Here is a 12,361-nt window from a genome sequence, read left to right on the forward strand (position 1 = left end):
TTAGGAGCGTATTTCGAGACAAACTTTTGACTTGCAGTAACGAATAGCGGACAAGTCTTATGCTGCAGGAAATTTTTTTCGTTCATCGTGAACATAGGCTACACAGGAGTTGCTATTTTACCAGATTTACTTCATATGCAGGGCGATTCGACAAAAAAAGAAAGATTAAACCATGACAAACCAGACCGGTCTCAATAATTTTCAGCTTGCAGTTGTACCTTCTTTCAGTCGCTAATATTGTGTGCGAAAAAAAAAACTCTCAACGTCCACTGAATTTTCGGGAGCATGCTTGTAATTTGGGACCCTCGATGGGCTCGTTTCATCTGCAATATCAGAACGTTTGCTGATCCGAACCTTCTGTAGTTATTTTTTTAGCACAGGCAATTCAGGAATTTTATGTCTGACAGAATGGCAAAATGTGAGACAGGATTGGCTTCATCAGCAACCGGTACTTAGGGGATGGTGGCTTTCCGGTCCTGGACCTTAGAAATGAGATCAGCGGTCTTAGTCTAAGTTGCGCTCAAGCTCTCAGCTGCGGAACGGCGTTCTGCCAAGAATGTGAAATTGGGACACGAATGTGGCAAGTCACGTTCAAATGCATACAGCGCGGTGTAAATAATTTACTGCGATGCTTTTTTCGTCCGCAAAGCTGTTAATACCACAAATGACTGTTTTTTGTGGTAGCAATAGCTTAATGTGGGCCAGTTGGTTCAACATGATCACAGGGTTTAAAGGCGCAAGAAAAGACGCGGACACTAGAAGAGAAAAAACAACCAAGACAAACGAAGCGCCACTTCTAACTAAAATTTATTAAAGAAACAACCGGCATTTATATGTTATCTAAACATGACGTCACCACTGTGTTCGCTTATTAGGAATTCAATCTTTGTGACTGAAAGGGCAACAGATGGCTTGCTGATGCACTCCTCACCCGCTTTTTTGGTTAAGAACGCTTCCATAATTTCCCTTTCAAGCCTATCGCTAGCCCTGCGCAGAACTTGGTACAATTGGGCACAATTGGGTAGTAGAGACAGCCTGAGGCAAAACGTCCAGGTAAGACTTGTTTATTTGGAGCAGTAGGAACACAGAGTGGGGTCCATTACCAAAGTTGTGTGTGGTCCAACTCCCTTTTCACTGCATTCGAACCACAGAATTAAAGTGGTGAGGGTCCTGCATGGCTTGCCATTCTTAGCACAATGCTTAAAAACACCAAGAGTCAGCAAACAGCGCGAAACATAAATATAACTAGAAAGATAACTAGAATATAACCAGAATGAAATAAACTTTTGATTTGATTTGATTTGATCATACTCGGGAAGGGAACATGCGAAATATTTTAATTACGACAAATATCAACACCTTTCTTCTCAGCATACATATTGAGTAAAAAGGCAACCCTTCATGTAGTTTTGTATGGGTGGGGGAAATCATTTAGCATGCAACTGTACAATAGCCTGTGGTATGCCACTGATTATGACATTTGTGCCATGCAGTCGATGCCAAACGAAAAAAGTACGCTCAAGTTAAAAAGCAGTCAACTTCCGCTCGGCGATTCCGACAAGCTCTCCACATTCACATATTTTTTCACTCTCCTGAGTTCATTAGCTTCTACTAATGAGTTCAACTTTATAAAACCTACAAGATTTAACTATCTTATATCGAATGAAAAGTAACCAGAACACAATTTGCGAAAGCAACACCCAGAGCCAGGCTGGTTAACTACTGTGCGCAGTACGCGACTAGTTCTGTGCTGTACCTCTTTAATAACGGGCATGCACTATTTGCATATGCTAGGCTAAGTAGGCTTGTATGCTTACCAGTCTGGCTCATGTCCTGCAACGTCATGTGGACTGAAAAAAAAGACATTTATTAGTTGGCATACCGGCAGAAATGTATTAAACCGTCTACATTAGGTGAGCTTCTGCTCTAGCTTCTTTTGCAGGAACTCTATATGCCCCTGCAGGGTTGCGCTGAAATGTTGTTCACGGCGGAATTGTTGGCAACAAAAGTGGGCGTCTTGTTCCGCTTGTCTGAGTGCACTAGCTGACACCGTGCTGTTAACTGCACCGGATTCAGACTCCGCAATCAAGGTCCGCTGCCATTCCATCTGGAAATACAAATGGTGCAACATTTACAGCTAGTAGAAATGTGCAAATGATCAATATAATACCACAATTGGCCACAAATTCCCCAGGCATAATTACAGTGTTTCACAAAGAGGAGTACAATGCCCAACCAGACATCACAGCACCTTCTTGCCAAAGTGGGCATGGCTCCCGTGTGGCACGGCTCTGCTCCAGTCACGCTCACCGCCTTCATTTCTGCCACCACATCCGTAGCCAAGCAGTGGATACTCAGCCTAGGACGTTTACAGTGCTTGTTAGGTTTGCTTCTATTACAAAGATAATGATATAATATCCTGTACAGTCTTTCACGGCCGGAGCGTGGCAGTGGGCTGACTCTTGTGCTGCTTTATTATGGCCCAGCATCGCAACTGCTTTAAAAATTACGCCCACCTCCGATCGCGGGAACCATGGTGTGATGCAACGCATCTCATGGGGGGTTCCATTGGCGTTTTCCATCGTATTGATTACGCTTATAGCTGGATTCTCACGCGAAGGGGAGCTGGGCGGACGACCGTCGACTGAGACCGCCGGAGCGCGGCATGCCGCTTTATATCCACAGCACCCGAAGGAGAGGAGAGCGCGGAGAGAGAGGGTACTGCACATTCGCAGCGCGCGCAGCGCCGCCCACCGGCGCCCAGCAGCGGAGTGAGAGCGCGCTGCGCCAACCCGCAGCTGTTTGGGAGAGAGTGTTCGCTATCGGAGAGAAGAAATGAGGAGAGGCGCAGCTGTGCTGACAACGCCAGACAGACGCAGGAAAGAGAGAGGGGCGAGCATGACATGCGTTGCATCTAAAAGAAGTAGCACGGCTGAGTTTATACGCGGAATCCTTCATGTGGCACCTCCTGGCTCCGCATGCTTTCAGCCATAGAAGAAAGAGAAGCTTTCAGCCTTTCAGCTCGCACAACAATGTACCTTATCATTTGCTTTTTCTTACTACCGGTTAAATGTAATGTTTCCATGACTGCCGCAAGAACGCGCGCATTAGCCTACTGATTGCCTTATGCAGCCTTATCGCGACTTTCGCGGAGTGTCCGCAACGCGGCGCTGTCCAACATTACCTAGCCCAAACTTTCTTTCCTGTTTGACTTACACAGCAAACATTGCTCCGGCATGCGAGGGCTCTAGCGAAGAGGCGGAAAACGTATTTGGATCCTGCGTCAAGAGCATCTGTCTCGAAAGCAACAAAATGGACGCTGAAACATGGGGACGCTTCGTCACCTTCTAGGCAACCTGTTGTACCTACACAAGCCAGTTCGTCGACTTCATCAAATGCAGAGCACCTCAGAAGGAGTGCTGATAACGATGAACAACATGAATTATTGCTTTGCAGCTTCTTCAGCGACGAAGATAAGGAGCTTGATGGCGAAGTCGAAGAGTGCGAAGACGACGAGTCCGAAGACGATAGGTTTGACGTTGACGCGTTCGACGTTGACGGTTTCGATGTGGACGAGATCGAAGGGGCTTTTGACAAGGGTTCTTTTGGCCCCAGTGCATCGCGCCCGGAGCCCGCGGCACCAAGCCCTCAACTGAGCAGTTTTTTCGATACTGCCGAATTTGGCCTGCCTTTCGCAGATTTGGGAGAGCTTACGTGCGGTGATGCAGATATGATGCTTCTAGGTTTCTCACTAAAGTACGTGCTCTCCTGGAGTGCTATTGAAGCCGTGCAGAAGCTTTTTAACAACCTTTTAAGGAAAAAAGGTGTTCCCAGATAGTAAGTTTCTGTTCAAGAAACTGTGCGGCGTGGACCTGGTGGACACAAAGTTCCATGTCTACTGCATGGACTGCAAGACGCGTGTAGCAGTGACAACTGGAAGCCTACAGGAACATAAACAGCTAGCAGTAGAGTGTGAGGTGTGCCACAAATCCTACAAAGGGTGCTGCCTTGAGCGGTGGGCCAGCTTCTTTGTGAGCTTGCCTCTCCAAAAACTGATCATTTCTGTCCTGTCGAGGAAAGCAGCAACTTCTGCAGTCCTGTCAAATTTAAGAAGAGCTGCGGCCAATGCTGACCCTTCAGTCATGAATGACATCGCCGATGGCAAGCCCTACAGCAACATGCGCAAGCAGACAAACATGGCAAGAGACATTCTCACGTTTACTGTGAATTCCGATGGTAGCCCACTTTTCAAATCTGCTAAGTATAGTACTTGGCCTGTTCAGTTGACATTGAATGAGCTTCCACCTATCCTTCGTTCCATGAATGTGATGACACCTTTACAGTGCTATGGTAACGAGCACGCCAACAAGATGCTGCTGCTGCAACATTTTGTAACCCAGCTGGAAGAACTCAATGAAAGGGGCATCACTCGGGAATCTGGAGATGGCGCAGTCCACTCTAAGGTAACAGTTTTTTTATTTTGCATTCTAGTAATTTAACAATTTGTCAACTAGAGTCTAATTTTACTGGGATATGTACACACATTACCAGAAACATTTATTTTGCAGGTACTTTGTTTCTACTGTTGTGCAGATGCACCAGCAAAAGGTACAATGCAGCAGATTATGCGGTACAACGGCTACTATGGGTGTAGCTGGTGCTACCATCCAGGGACAAAGTATATTGTAAGTAGGTCTTCAAGCAGTAATCACTCTGTGGCTAAGGCAATATGCTGGTGAGCCCAAGGTCACAGGTGCGATTTTGGTGATGGCCACTGCTTTTTTGATGATGGCGAAAAAGCTGCAAAACCTGCATGTTGACATTTCAGCACGGATTCAAAATTTCCATTTGGTCAAACGTTATCCATAGCCCTCCTGTACAACACAACTTATGGTACATAAACTCCCCCAAAAATTCTTTGAAGCAGTAACAAACTGATTGTGGCATTTAGCTGTACTGCTTGTTTATTCGGGGGCTTTTAAACCCACCCATATTTTAGTTGCGTTAAGCACTAACACACTGAGTGTGGCATCAAGCTGTACAACTGCTAATTGAGGGGCTTATGTACTCGCCCTTATTTTAGTGGCGTTGTTCACTTGTAGTAATTTTAAAGAATTCCCACTATCATATAGTGAATTCGTGTATTGGGCATCATGTCAAGTAGCCAGAAACATTCGCCCACTATTTCTCCTGTTGTTGAAAACCATTAGCAGTTTATGTTTTTGAAACAGGAAATGCATGCTTGTTGCACTGTTATTCTAAATTTGTGTAAGGCTTTGTTATCTCCAGGTCATAGTTTGCTTATGGTGCAAATATTTGCAGTACAAATAATACTTCTTCCTTTTTTCTCACATTCCCCTTCTCAGGTGTTGTAAAATACTGTGTCAAGATGCCATTTGTGGACAGGACGGATGAAGAGGCCATATCCGACATGAGATCTGTATGCCAAGATGACTCCCCGACTTCTGTGCGTGGTGTGAAGGCAGTCTCACCATTCATTTTTCTGCGCTATCATTAATTCAGCGCTATCTGGACATGGTGTCCATATTATATGCTGTGTGTTCTTCTTGGAGTGACACGCCAGATTACCGATCTGTGGTTGATAGAGGCTGGAGAATCCTACGAAGGTACACGAACCTCTTTACTGGCGGTTTTAAATGAGAGGCTGTGTTCCATGAGGATGCCACAATGTGTGAACACGCAGTTTAGATCCCTTCATGCAGAAGGTAACTGGAATGGCAGCATTGGCCATTCCAGTTACCTCTTCCATGAGTTACCTCTTGCATTCCAGTTACCTCTTGCGTAACTGAATGGCAGCATTGGCTGCTACATTACAGTGTACTGTTAATTAGTGGTGTACTGGATGATGAGCACGTGGAGCATTTGGGTCTTCTCGTTGCTGGAGTGCACCTTCTTCTGAAGGATTCCACCACTGACAACGATGCAGAGCAGAGAAGCGAGTTCCTTACACAATTTGTTGTACGTCTGCAGCTTATCTATGAATAAACCCAGATGACCTACAATTTACATTGGCTTTTGCACCTAGCCAAGCCAGCTCACCTTTTTGGGCCACTTTGGGCCCACTCATGTTTTTCATTTGTATCAAACATGGGTAGCTTACTAAGGCTAGTAACATCATCAAAGGGCGGCGCACTTCAGATAGCCACACGTCTCATGCTGCACAGCAGCTTTGCCTCTTTACGAGCTGTTGCAAATGAGCATGCACTATCACTCATCGCAATCTAAGAAACCGTTAACCATGATCGACAGGAAATGATTCCTTTTGGAAAGCCTGTGTGTGTTGTAGAGAGCTCAGACTTTTCTGTACCCCGAAAGGAGATGAGCATTTAGAGTATAAAAGGCTGAAGGTTGGCCGCATTATCATATGCTCCTAAAATGTAGCAGGCACTTGCGAGTTGACTGTACAGCTGTAATTCTGAAAGATGGCGCGCACGCGAAAGTAGAGAAGCTTTTGTGCTGCAGAGAGCCATCTGGCAGACGGATTTTGTTTTATTTTTTCAAGCATCTATTCCACAGAAGCTGTCATGCTATGCGAGCGCATAAAACTTTCATGGAAAAGGAGAGAGAAGAAATTCTACACTATAGATAGGTACATTCGCCCTTGTGCATATTTTTCATTTCAGGCAAAGTGTATTCTAGTGACCTGCCTTTTATTATAGGCCCTCAGGGACATAGGATGTCTCTAAGTGTTATAATAAAAGTTTAGGTTCTTGAAGGCGCATTGAAAACGGCATGTGGCATCTTTATTTTGGACCCTTCAACACTGTCATGACAACAGTTTCTTGAAGGCATATGTGTTTTTTCATGCTGCAAAATTACTCTGAAGTTATTCAGCTATTAGTTGTGTAACGAGTTATATTATTATTGTTGCACAGTAACTGCACTTTCTGAATTATATTTTGCTTTGTGTTCTTGGTCGAAAATGCGCCTGTATATGCTTTGTTCGAACCCCCTCCCCCATTATGTATTACACTGTCAGGGGCCCTTCAGAATAAATAAATAATGGTGATGACCTATTGGTAATTGGTGCAAGGTCGGGGTCATTCATTTATCAGCATTCTCGCTAGTGATGCTAATTCTTCCTGTTAAGATGTGATGACCAGTTGAAAGATTCAGGTAACCAATCTTTTGCAGCCACACGTAACTTCAGTCAGCAGTCACTACGAGACCGGTCATTTTTGCTGAATTTCTCATAGAGTAATAGCACATTTGAGTCGCAACCGCGATGGCAGAGAATCCAAACGGGGTGAAACTAATGTAAAATTACAGTACATTTGAAAATACAATTGGTGTCCTACAAAAATTGTGTTAAGCCATAGCTAAGAATTGCAGCATTGCACAAGTGCAGCCACATCTGGTATTGCGCTAATGTTAGCTTCTCATAGTTGCCCCGTAATGCCTCACTGCATGGCTGTCAACAACTGTGTGTTCTATTTTTTTGTGTAACCTTTCGGGCAATATTGGGAGCTGGCCAAAAACCAAATTGTTGCACTGTCGCTGGTGTTTGTCTAAAAACATGCAAGCTTTTTTCTTGTTTGTTGTTCCTACATTTTTTCTGTGCATTTTGTAGCATAAACTTGACTCAAGGTAATTGTGTTAAACCGGGAAAGTATTTAAAAAGTTTGCTGTGTTGGTTTTGCGGGAACATTTGTTTGAGCCAATAGAAATAAAATAAAAAATGTGGGTGACCTGTTCCTACTTCAGAAACCCACAAGTGAGCTGTAAAAACTATTTGAATACATTGGTGTGATCTTGAAGCAGGCTTGAAACAGGTGCTTTTTGTACTCGAAACCTTGTAGCAGCAACTGCTTTTTTACTTGCCTACCACCTAATTTGCATGGAGCAGCAGACTTTAGTGCGTCTTTCAAGGCAATTTGATATTGGGATAGTGCACTTGCGATCCTTCATGTGTGCATCGGACTTTTCATGAACAAATGCTTGAATTGCATAGGGTTATGGTCCGTGTGTAGACATGACTGCAGATTTCCCTTATCTGACTAGTAACGAAAAAAATATTGCCTGATAACATAAAGCTTAATGAAATAAATGCTTTAAAACGTGATGTAGCCGAATAACAGTAGCACTTGTCTAGTGTGTACATTTATAGGTGGTCCTGGTGTTGCGATATCCGCTGTACTGGTGAATACAGTTGTGTAGAATTTAAGCATTTGTACCGCCCCTTTATATAATTATGTGCCCTGCATTAAATGGCCCCAGTACTTTCAAGTTTAACTTTTACTTTGGATAATGAGCGCAGCGCTATTGTGCTCGGCTTCTTTTACTATTATTTTTGAAGAGTTAGTGAAAGCAAACAAGCAGCACTATGTTTTCACTAGCAGTTGGGATTCCCTGAATGTTTTTTTCTTGATGTGAAAATCTGCAAGCACAGTTGCCTGCATTTATGCCGACATCTTACAAACTTCTTCCCAAATTTACTACACACAAAAAAAAGTATTTCTTACTTGCAGTTTGTGCTGAGACTAGTAAAATAACATACGTTTACAGAACAGCTGCATGAGATTTTGTTTATAGTTTTCTCTCAAATTTTTCGTTGTCAGCCCTTCACATTGAGATACTTCCGGCATGTGGCAGGGGAATCTCCCTCTCTAGATATATACCAAAGGGAACAAATAAATTAATTCCTTCAGCTACCATGACAGTTGCAACATTAGGTCGCCAAACTAACTTAGTGTTCAAAACCAATTCCAGTTTGCACTCCTAGAGGTATAGTTTGGTAGCAAGCAAAGCAACTGCTCAAGCAGCTGGGTATACAAGTTGTTTTCTAGCTGGACATTGTTTCTAGCTATAAATTCAGTTTCTAGGACGTTTTTTTTATAGCTGGACATTGCTTCTCGCTGGAAATTCAGTCTCTAGCTGATTTTTGTTGGATCAAGAATTTGTTCTGTCTGGCAGCTATTACTTCCAGCCAGCATCTCTCAGTCTAGCTATAAGAAAAAAACGCTTCAAGCTGGAAATAATTTTTTCGAGCTGGTCTTAAGAATTTTTCTGGTTATAAGCTGTAAAATTCAGCTACAGTCTCTGCATGTAGTCAGAAATAAAGCTGGAAATTATCATTTCTTGTTAGAAAAGATCCCAATTTCACGGGGTTGCAAGAGATTTGGAGGGGCCACACTTCCCTAGGGAACGCCGGTTGGCATTTGGAAATTTGTCGCAATAAAAATAACAAGTTTTTCCACACGAGCAGCGTCGAAGCAAGTGAGTTAAGCTGACAAAAACTAACTGTTCATGCTTTGGTCACTGCTGCACTGCAATACGTGATAGAGATGGTTGGCGGTTCTACCGCGTTTAAGGTCTTTATTGCCATTATTTTTAAGTGCGATGCACTTTATAAGCGACCCTGAATCCGCCGTCATCCGCGCTCCTCCTCCCTTCCCCTAGCAACGGCGCGAGGAGCGGAGAGGAGCGTCTGTAGCAACGGCGCAGCGACGTCACACCCCACGTGACCCGCGCGCGCTCCGCCTCCCGCGCCGTGGCTGCGCGCGCCCGCGCCGGCTCCCGCACCGCTCCTCGCGCCGTGACATCACACTCCCACGTGACCGCGCGCTGGCGCCTTTGCGTCTGCTCCCCCTCTCCTCGCGCCGTGACGTCACATGCTCTGCAGCTGTTGCGCCTCTCCCCCCGTTAGGTTTGCACTCACCCTCGGCGCCCGCCTCTCCCCTCGCCTGACAGCTCCCCCTCGCCGGTACTGCGCCTCTCAAGGCGATGGCAGAATTACTACGCCGTGTACTCTCGGCGCAAGAAATGCATTCGCACTTCCTCACGATTCCCTTCGGGGAGGTGGGGGCAATTTTTTGTATGGTGTACTCCTTCTTCTCCTTTTACAGCAATGACACATTGTGTGCGGTTCAATGCACATCCAACATACGAAAAAAACAGGGACTCAGTTTTCATGTGCTTCCCTGTTCATGAAGACCAGCGGCAAGCATGGCTCAAGGCCATATCGAGGTAAGACTTCATGCCAAATGGCAGGTTGTGCAGTAGCGTTGTTTTTAGCCGACTCTTTTTGGAGTCGGATTATCAAGCAGGTTCATCAGCGAGACAACGCCTGAAACCTGGGTATGCTGCCAGCATGTTCCAAGCCTACCCTTCGTACCTGCAACTACAGCCCCCCAAACAACGACGAAAGATGCAAAGAATGCAAGCAAATGCATCTCCTAAGGGAACGAAGGCACTGAACGAGGGCGCTGTAAAAGAAAAAGCAAGCCCCCGCTTGAGAGCTTCCATGCCAGCGCAACAGGGCCCTGTGGAAATGTTGGTTGATCGTTGTTTTCCCATCGGGCAAGATCGTCCAACCCCGCATTCAGGACTGGAAGGACAGCCACTGGTCGTTGACTCAGCAGCACAAACGAGCGCTATCTTTTCCCAGGTAACCCGTGTATACAAGGGAAATAAATCGCTTGAGAGTTCAGCTCTTTCGTAACAACGACAGCATGCGAAGGGTGCGAAGAGAAAATTAAAATCTGAAGAAATGATTGGGGTCTTTTTAAAACCACACACTTTATTCTTCCTTGAAAAAATGTTTCAAGAAGTTTGGAACAGCCAAGTTTTCTCTTGAAGATTGTTTGGTTGAGCAGCTCGTCAACGCTTTGAGACAAAAGCTAGTGTGGTCTGCAGATTTTGTGAGAGTGTGTGGTGGTGTATTATGTCGTCCAAAGCATATCGCTATATTAGAATCAGAGGCTTGCTTATGCTTCCATCAAAAAATACTCTCCTGCGCTAGGTTGGAAAATCCAACTGTGAGCGTGGGGTCACTCCTTTGATGAACGAACGCCTTAAGGAGGAAGCAAAACACTTAAAAGACGAAGCACGACTCTGCTGTCTTGTGAGTTACGAAATGGCAATAACCTCAAAGTACATTTACGGCAGAAAGATGGACTGTTTTTTTTTGCCAAGAAACAGCAAAAGAAGAGACCAGCAAAGGAGATGATGCCACCAATGTTGTTCTTGCGAACAAAGTACTGTGCTTCATGCTAACAGCCTTGTTCACGTCGCATTCAATACCATGTGGATTCTTTTTCACAACCGATTGAGTGGAAAACTAATTCACCGGCTGACAGTGCAGGTCCTTACTGAAGTTGAGACGTGCGGCTTAAAAATCGTGCGAATCGTAGCGAATCGTAACTGACAACCAGAAAATCAACGTGACAATAATGCGCCACCTGGGAAACGGCTCTTTGAAGAGGGTCATACCATACCCATGCTCTCCATGAAGAAAGGTATTTCAGGCCTTTGACCAGTGCCACATCATAAAAATGTCAGAATACTTTTTTTTGGAGTGCGACATGACATAAGGAAGGTCTCCAATTACAGGACAGTTCGTAAAAGATCTGTATGAGCTGGAAAAAAAATGAAGCCATCAAGCCTGTTTGTTTCTTGAAACAGAAACATGTGGAGCCGTCAAACTTTAAAAAATTCACGTTGGCAGAGCCGTGGAAATCTTTTCCAATGGGATAATCGCTCAACTGCCATTTTACAACATACAATTCCCATGCAGAAGATTTCAGTGACTGCGGTGCCACCATATATTTCATGAAATTTATGCAGTAATGGTTTGCAAACCACAATGTGTCCAACAGAACTGGTCACGTCCACCAAAGAGATGCAACAAAATGCAGTTCTTTTGTGCCATGGATGAACGTCTGATTTGGCTTGAACATGAGTTTCTCAAGTATCTTGAGACTCTGCATGATGCTTGCAAAAGGCATGAAAAGAAGTACCTCAGCCCTGAAGCATACAGAGCTTTGACACTCACCAGCCAGTCAACTGTGCTCTGTGAGGTACCTTCTTGATTGTGGCTACTTCTACGTCCTGATCAGAGACCTGTTCAGTGACTCAGTTGAGCTGCCGTTCAGCGCCAAGCGACAGATGACAGAAGGAAACGACTGTTTAGACGCGAGGGCAGCCACATTTAACCTGGAGAATATACTCCGCACTGGAATTCTTTGTGCTTCTGAGAACTGCAATGTGGCTCCAATTGAGAGTGTTTCAGGGTATTGAATTTTTTTTTTAATTTCAGTGTATTTTGCTGTGATGCATGCTGCTCCTAAAAAGTAAGTGGCGCGCTGCTATTTAAATATTTTTAAATTTTGATTAATCCTCTGAAAGGTTGTCTGGATTACCACTTTTAAATGTTTTTTTTTTCATACATGTGTGTCTCTTGGGATATTAAGTATATCACTGATTTAATCCCTACTAGAAATAAACATAAAACTTCAGATTCATTTCACAGCATATTAAAACTATTCTGTTATTGCACAATATCCCATGCATCTACCTCCGCTTAACGGGAGTCTTCGTGCCAGGTGTGTCCGCTCAGTGC

The 12,361-nt window shown here is 44.5% G+C and overlaps 1 pseudogene; it reads left to right on the plus strand.

Moving 5' to 3' along the window:
* Nucleotides 1-2,227: 2,227 nt before the first annotated feature.
* Nucleotides 2,228-12,039, plus strand: LOC144154784 (uncharacterized; annotated as a pseudogene).
* Nucleotides 12,040-12,361: the final 322 nt, after the last annotated feature.

Source organism: Haemaphysalis longicornis, unplaced genomic scaffold (genome assembly GCF_048455015.1).
Source record: "Haemaphysalis longicornis isolate Haplotype H1 unplaced genomic scaffold, Haemaphysalis longicornis Haplotype H1 scaffold_91, whole genome shotgun sequence".
NCBI lineage: Eukaryota > Metazoa > Arthropoda > Arachnida > Ixodida > Ixodidae > Haemaphysalis > Haemaphysalis longicornis.